Source organism: Chrysochloris asiatica, unplaced genomic scaffold (assembly GCF_000296735.1).
Source record: "Chrysochloris asiatica unplaced genomic scaffold, ChrAsi1.0 scaffold00158, whole genome shotgun sequence".
Taxonomy (NCBI): Eukaryota; Metazoa; Chordata; class Mammalia; order Afrosoricida; family Chrysochloridae; genus Chrysochloris; species Chrysochloris asiatica.
Window position 1 is genome coordinate 3,400,818 of NW_006408676.1, and position 7,715 is coordinate 3,408,532.

The 7,715-nt window shown below is 38.7% G+C and overlaps 1 protein-coding gene across 4 annotated transcripts in view; it reads right to left on the minus strand.

Annotated features, from left to right (window-relative positions):
• Positions 1–7,715, minus strand: part of LOC102835002 (opioid-binding protein/cell adhesion molecule-like) — a 2,270,024-nt gene that overhangs the window by 805,822 nt on the left and 1,456,487 nt on the right. The window lies entirely within an intron of this gene.

A 7,715-nucleotide genomic window follows, 5' to 3' on the forward strand; every position in this document is an offset into this window, starting at 1 on the left:
ACAGAAAAATTGTGTTGTTAAATGCTAATAAGTTCATTCTGACTCCTAGTAACCCTATAAAGAGCAGAGTGAGGCCCTACACAGTCCTGTGCCCACCACGGCAGCCACTGTGTCAATCCATCTCACTGAGATAGTCGTCTTTGTCTTTGTCTCTACTTTACCTGGCAGCATAGTGGCAACGAATCGGGCTGCGAACCTCAAGGTCATCAGTTTGAAACTACCAGCTGCTCCGCGGGAGAAAGATGAGGATTTCTGCTCCCGTAAAGATTTACAGCCTCAGAAAACCTGTACAGGGTCGCTATGGGTCGGAACCGACTCCACGGCACTTAACAACAACAACTTTACCAAACATGGACTCCTGGTGTGGTACTGTGGGTTAATGCTCTAGACAGCAAGGTTGGTTTGAACCACAAGGTCAGTAGTTCAAGGTCACCAGCTGCTCCTCGGAAAACCTATATAGGGTCACTATGGGTCTGAACCGACTAGCCGACATTTAGTAGTAACAACGCTACCAAGCACTGTGTCTTTCTCAGATACTTGGCTAGCCTAATTACAAGTCTTCCGAAACAGATTTGTTTTTCTGGCAGTCCATGGTAATTTCAATATTCTTTGCCAACACCATAATTTAAATGCATCCATTCTTCTCTGGTTTTCCCTATTCATTGTCCAGCTGTCACATGCATATGAGGCAATTGAAAATGCAATTGCTTGAGTCAGGCATACCTTTGTCCTCAAAGTTACAGTTTTGCTCTTCAACCATTTAAAGAGGTCTTTGGGAACAGAATTGCGGGATCCAATATGTGGTTTGATTTCTTTACTACTCTTCCATGAGCATTTATTATGCATTTCAGTAAAATGAAATCCTTGACAACTTCAATCCTTTCTCCAATTATCATGATATTGCTTATTTGTCCAGTTGTGAGAATTTTGTTTTCTTTACATTGAGTTATAATCCATATGAAAGACTGCATTCTTTTATCTTCATCAGTAAATGCTTCATGACCTCTTTATTTTCAGCAAGTAAGGTTGTGTAATTATCAGTCTTTAATGAGCCTTCTTCTAATTCTGATGTCTGAAACTTCATGGATTATTTCATCAACATACAGAGTTGAATAAGCATGGTGAAGGAATATGATACTGATTTAAACCTTTCCTGATTTTAAACCACTCAGTATGCCCTTGTTCTGTCTGAACAACTGCCTCTTGGTCTATATACAGGGTCTGCAACAGCACAATTAAGTGTTCTAGAATTCACATTCTTTGCAATATTATCCATAGTTTCTTAGGATCCACCAGTCCAAAGGCTTTGCACAGTCAATAAAACACAAACAAACATCTTGCTGGTAAAACACAGGTAACCATCTTGTAGCCACAATCCATCTGATTCAATCCATCCATTTAACATTCAACAATGTTAGCTTCTTTTGTGAATCCGGCTTGAATTTCCAGCAGCTCTTTGTGCATGTACTGCCCAACCTGTTTTCAAATGTTCTGCCGTAGAACTTTACTTGCATGTGATATTAATGATATTGTTCAATAATTCCTGCATTCTGCTGGGTCACATTCTCTCTTTGGAATGGGCACAAATATGGATCTTCCAATTGGCTGTCTAGGCAGCTGTCTTACAAATTTCTTGGCATAGACAAGTGAGTGCTTCCAGTGCCACATCAGTTTTTTGAAACATTAGTCTAGTATAAGCTTTAATCATATGAAATTTCTGTTGTAAGGTCAGAATTGTCTATATGTTGTTGTTAAGTGCCAGTCGAGTAGCTTCTGACTCATAGTGATGCTGTATAGGGTTTCCAAGGAGCAGCTGGTGAGTTGAACCATTGACCTTGTGGTTCAAAGAGACTTTGAAGTCCAGTGCAGTAACCCATAGTGCCATACCATTACTATTTACAAAAAAATAGATGTTTCTACAAAAACACAATACAGTTACATCTAATTCATTCAACAAATATTTCATAGCACTTAGTTCATATTACATTTTTCCAATTGCCTCAAAGTTATCTTTCATACTTGGTTGCCTTAAATTAGGATCTCATTAAGAAGTATATATCTGCACTTATTGATTATATTCCTTAAGTAACATAAGTTTTTATTAATAGTTGAATTGTGTTTCTCCCCCCAAAATGTTGTAAATCCTAATATGTTGTAGTAATCTCATTTAGAAATAGGGTTTGCCCATTGTTGTTGTTTTTATCTGAATGAGCCCATGTCATTGTAGGGTGTGTCTTACACTAATTATTTTTGAGATGTAAAAGAGGAGATTAGGCACAGAAGAAAGGTAGCAGATAGGGATATATAAATATCGTACCATATGAATATTGCAAGGAACACAGGAACAGAGCTGAAAAGAGACAAGGACTTTTCCATACTGCTGCTGTTATTAAGTGCCATCGAGCAGGTTCTGACTCATTGTGACCCTGTATAGGGTTTCCAAGGAGTGGCTGGTGGGGTTGAACTGCCATGCCAACCTTGCAGCTCAAATTGACCTCCTAGTCCAGTGCATTATCCTGCTGTGCCAGAAAATCTGCCCCAAGAACCAGTGCCATGAATTCAGACTTCTAGTTTCCTAAACTGTAAGAAAATAAATTCCTGTTAATTAAAGTTACCCACTTTTTGAATTTCTATTACAACAATACTGGCACTGTAGAGTCACCAGTTCAAACCCAGCAGCTACTCCTTAGAAATCCTATACAGTATAGCTCTGAATCGATATCCTTCTCCAGCAACTGGTCCCTCCTGACAATATGTCCTAAGTATGAGAGACAAAGTTTGGCCATCTTGGTCTCCAATCCAAGGAGCACTCTGGCTGCCCTTCTTCCCACACAGATCTGTTGGTTCTTTTGGCAGCCCATGGTACTTTGAATATTCTCCTCAAACACCATAACTCAAAAGCATCAATTCTACCGTCTACAAAATAAGGATAACCAAAAGCAAAAACAACTAAATCCACTAATATTAAGTCAATTTTTGCTCATTTTGACTGTATTTATGGTTTCCAAAACTAGAAACCTTTACTGGAGCAGACAGCCGTATCTTTTTCCTGTGAAGTAGCTGGTGTGTCTGAACTGTTGACCTTGTAATTAGCAGCATGACACCTAATCCAGGGTGATGCCAGAGCTCCTATAAAATAAGGATATTGTTGTTAAGTGCCGTTGAGTCAGTTCCAACTCATAGTGACACTGTATAACGTTTCTGAGGTGCAACTTGCAGGAAATCAATATACTCTAAATGACAGAAAATTTTCTATGATTCATAATTCTTTTTTTCCCCTCATTACCTACTCATTTTTTCACTCGGATCATAGCAAGCCACAAAGCATCAACTTTTCAAGTTAGGCAGACTGGGGTATAATATTAACTCTACCACTTACTGGCTGTGAGACATTAGAAGATTGTCCTAATTGTCTCTGTGAGCTCAAAGTCCTTTGGCATAAAATTAGAATAGTACTCTAAGTCTTTAGCAAAGTTAAAATAAATCCATAATCACCACCAATAGAAAAATATAGCTTTAAGGTACTGTCAAATGGTAATTATTCACATATCTTTAGAGAATGTAGCTAATTTTGATCTTGAACCCATCATCATCAATTAAGATTGAGATACAGCCATGCCACACAGTGAGGACAAAGAGCACACTGAAGGAAGGATATCTGCTTCTAAGGCAATGCAGGAAACATCTTGTTCACAGGCTAATCAGCTGAGAAGCCAACTTCTGTTTTCAGATCCCATAAATAAGCTGTAAGAAACCCTGCTTGGGGAAGATTAGTTACTGAGCTCCAATTTCAACTCATGACCTGCTCTCCATGATCCTGGTTAAAAGGGATGAGGGATTCAAAGTTTAGTTGTGTGAGCCAATTATACGAATGCAGTATACTTATTGTACAAATTGTATGCATTTGATGTGTGTGTCTGTGTGTGTAGGTGTCTTCCTATCTAGGTATTAAAAATAATTTGATACTAGTGATTCCTTACATTGAAATACTCTGAGCATTATACTAAAGGCAAAAAAGGAGGAGCAGTGATTCGAAGTTGAAAAATATCACAAGAAATTAGAATGTGAGTTAGTATTTTTGAAGGCTAAATTAACCTGGGTTTCATGGCAGCCAGGGCAAAAAGAGGCACACGATGAGTTTATAAATTTTAAGGCTTGCATTTCCTTTCATAATTATTGATATCATCATCATCATCACTATTATCATCTCCATCAAGTGCAAATGTATTTAACACTTAGTGCTAAGAGAGCACTTACAAGATTAACACATTCACTTCCAAAAGCTACGTTCATTGTATTCATACATATGGAACTGTGTTTGGTAGCACGGAAAATAAAATGATGAAGAATATTTAAGACACTTGTGGAGATCAAACCCACAACTCTGAATTGTGATAAATGATCTGTTAGAAATTGGATAAATAATTTCTATTGGAGTTCTGGTGTGTTAATGTTGGATAAGTACTGAACTGCTGACCACAAGGTCAGTGTTTTAAACTCACCAGATGATCTCCCGGGACACTATGCGGGAAGTCTATGTGTCAGAGTTGACTTAATGGCACTTAACAATAACATGGTACTTTTAAATAACTACAGTGCACCAGATACTATTCAAGACCTTTACATTTGTTACCTCATTTAATCTACCCAACAACACTGAAAGTACTATTCTAATTTCATGGCAGAGGAATTTGATCTCACAGAGACACTTAAAACAATCTTCTGATGTCTCACAGCTAGTAAGTGGTAGAGTTAATATTATCCCTCAGTCTGCCTAACTTGAAATGTTGATGCTTTGTGACTGGCTTCCTGTGATCAGAATGTCTTTTTAAATGGTAAGTCCAGAATGAGTTAAGGGGTAGACGCACCTCTAGAAGATACTATTAGTGCTACCTATATGGATCAGATCTGATACCATGAGTTATAAGCAAATGAAAAGAGCTAATGATTAATACATAATCAGAAAGAAAAGTCCAAATAAACCCTGGTGCTGAAATCGTCCGGTTTCTGTGGCATAATCTTGGAGAGTGGCTTTACGTTGTGCGGATACAGCACTGATTAGCTAACTAAATAGGCGATTAACTTATTCCTAGACACATTAACACCCTAATCTGGTGTTTCTCTGGCTTCTGCTGGACTACTTTTATCATTCTCTTATTACTCATTCTATATAAATATAATGTGCTTTTCTCACAATACAAAAATCCTATGTTAAATTAATCAACCTGTGAAAATTAAGCCAACAAATCCAAGGACTTGCTTTGGCTGGTAGCTACCAGAGTTCCAGAACTCTAGGACTCAAAGGTATATGACAGTAGCAGTTAGAAGGAAATTAAAATGAGTATTATGAGATGTTCTTTAAGCTGTTGGATACCTGATTAGCAGGAGGCATTCATCTTCACACATAGAAATGTTCTAAAGAGGCAGAGAAAGTATTAAGAAAATGAAAGACATACTTCTTATCAGCTTCTGTTTGGTAGCAAGCTTTGAATGAAGAACTATTATTAATATGCTGGTGACTCAGGACAGCCTGAGATGAAGCTGTAGGGGGCAAGGGAGAGGCTTGCAACTGATGAGTCCTCTTTTGATGCATTCCCAACCCTAAAATTATCTTCTTGCACAACCCAACATGTACACGATCAGTGTGTGATTTCTTTTTGTTCATTACTGAGTAACCATGGAAGTACTCTTCCCTAAAATAGATGGCATCAATGACTAAACATACAGGTTTGTGGACAGAAGATCTGAATTTAGACATTACATTCCACATATTAGCCATGGATTTGGTTTAATCTCCAGGAATCAGTTTCCCCAACTGTTAAATAGGGTTATCAAGAGCTACTTTATGTTATGAAGATTAAACCAAGTAATGCATATAAAGATCTTATAGAAGTGGGTCCATATTAAATATTTAGGAGACATGTTTATTCCCTAATTTCATTGCTCTGTGGAAACCCTAAACAGGATCACTATGAGCCGGAATTGACTCAACTTTATAACAGCAACAACAAATCATGTAGGTTCTGATTAAAAAAAAAAAAAAAAATGGCTGGGGAAGGAATTCAGTGATTCCCCAGTTACAGTACTAGGAGGAAGAATGCATACCAGAGTATGTTAGCCCACCTAAGGGTTCTGATGTAACACTGTAGGATAAGCACTGGACGGCAAGGTTGATTTGAACTCACCAGCCACTCGTCTGAAACCCTATACAGCGTCGCTATGAGTTGGAACTGACTTAAAGGCACATAACAATAAGCAAATCCAGGGCTCTGCAAGATCAGTTTGAACTGCAACATCAGCAGTTCAAATCCAGTAGTTGCTCCTTGGAAACCCTCTATAGGGTTGCTGTGTCAGAACTGACTCAATGTCTCTTGACAACAACTAAGTCTACCTACTCAGAGCAGACTGGCTGAAGGTAGGCCTCCTCTGAATCCGTCACCAATGGTGCCAAGTGGAGGCATACATATAAGAATTTGCCATCTCTACTAGGAGGTCTTCCAGAAAACAGGGGGGAATGTCTCCATGAAACTGTCCCATACCTGTGGTACAAAGTTGAGTATCTGTTGAAGAATTGTCATCTCTGCTTGGACAACCTATTTGAATCCTAGGGAGACTAGCCCTAAAATGAATCTGAATTTGTTCTGGTGTGCTGACTTTTCAAAATCAATAAAGGCTATTTTCCATGTGCTACCTCTCTGAGGGTGGAGTCTTGGTGTGACGCTGGAGTGCTAACTGAAAACCCACCAGCTGCTCCTTAGAAACCTTATGAGGGCCACTATAAGTCATAAACAACTCAACTGGACGGCACTTAACAACAACTCTCTGGGAGCTCTTTTGGGTGTTCAAGCCCTGATTAAAAGGATATGATATTTAGGAAGGAATCACTTTCAGTGGTTGGCACCATTTTTCTTCTGATAACTTGTCTCGTTAGAAATAAGGGAAAACTGAGAGACCATCACAAGGAATGACCCCACTAATAAGTGGGAGACTGACAATCTTTCAACCCGTGGTTTAAGGACATTTGAGCTCACATGTGGCCTGGAATTTCCCACCTTCTCTCAATGTGTCATCTTTCCTTGCTCTACTAATTCTTCAACTCAGCCAGCACAATTAGGGCAAGGCCTCATGTCTGCCTTCTAGCACTGGTCTGGAAACTTCTTCACTATCATTCTTCCTCTCCCTCTTGCACTTGATAGTTGTGATAAGGACACGGTCTTCCATTAATAAGGGAGGTGAGAGAGTGCTTATGGATTGTTTTGCTGGCCGTACTTCTTCTTAAAGTGGTATCAGGACCTAGACAGGATGCAGTTGACAGGAAGATTAAGATGCATTTTCCAAGTCTATGTGCCAACACCCTTGGATTCCAGAGCAATAAAATTATTGCTGTATTTGATGCTAATTCACATTTTTATTTATATGCTAAGTTGTCACAGGAGAGTATATGTGAATAATAGATAAAACAAAAAAGAATCAGGACATACAATATCTATAATATAGTAATAATTTATAATATATAGTACTAATAGTGATATTATCAAAGATTCCCCCACAAGAAAGGTGTTCTCTAAGGAACTCTTAAATAGCAGTATAAGATATTTAAAAGCGTTCTGGTAGCATGTTGTTGTTGTTGTTGTCAGGTGCCATCGAGTCGGAACCGACTCATAGCGACCCCATGCACAGCAGAACGAAACAATGCTCGATCCTGGGCCAACCTC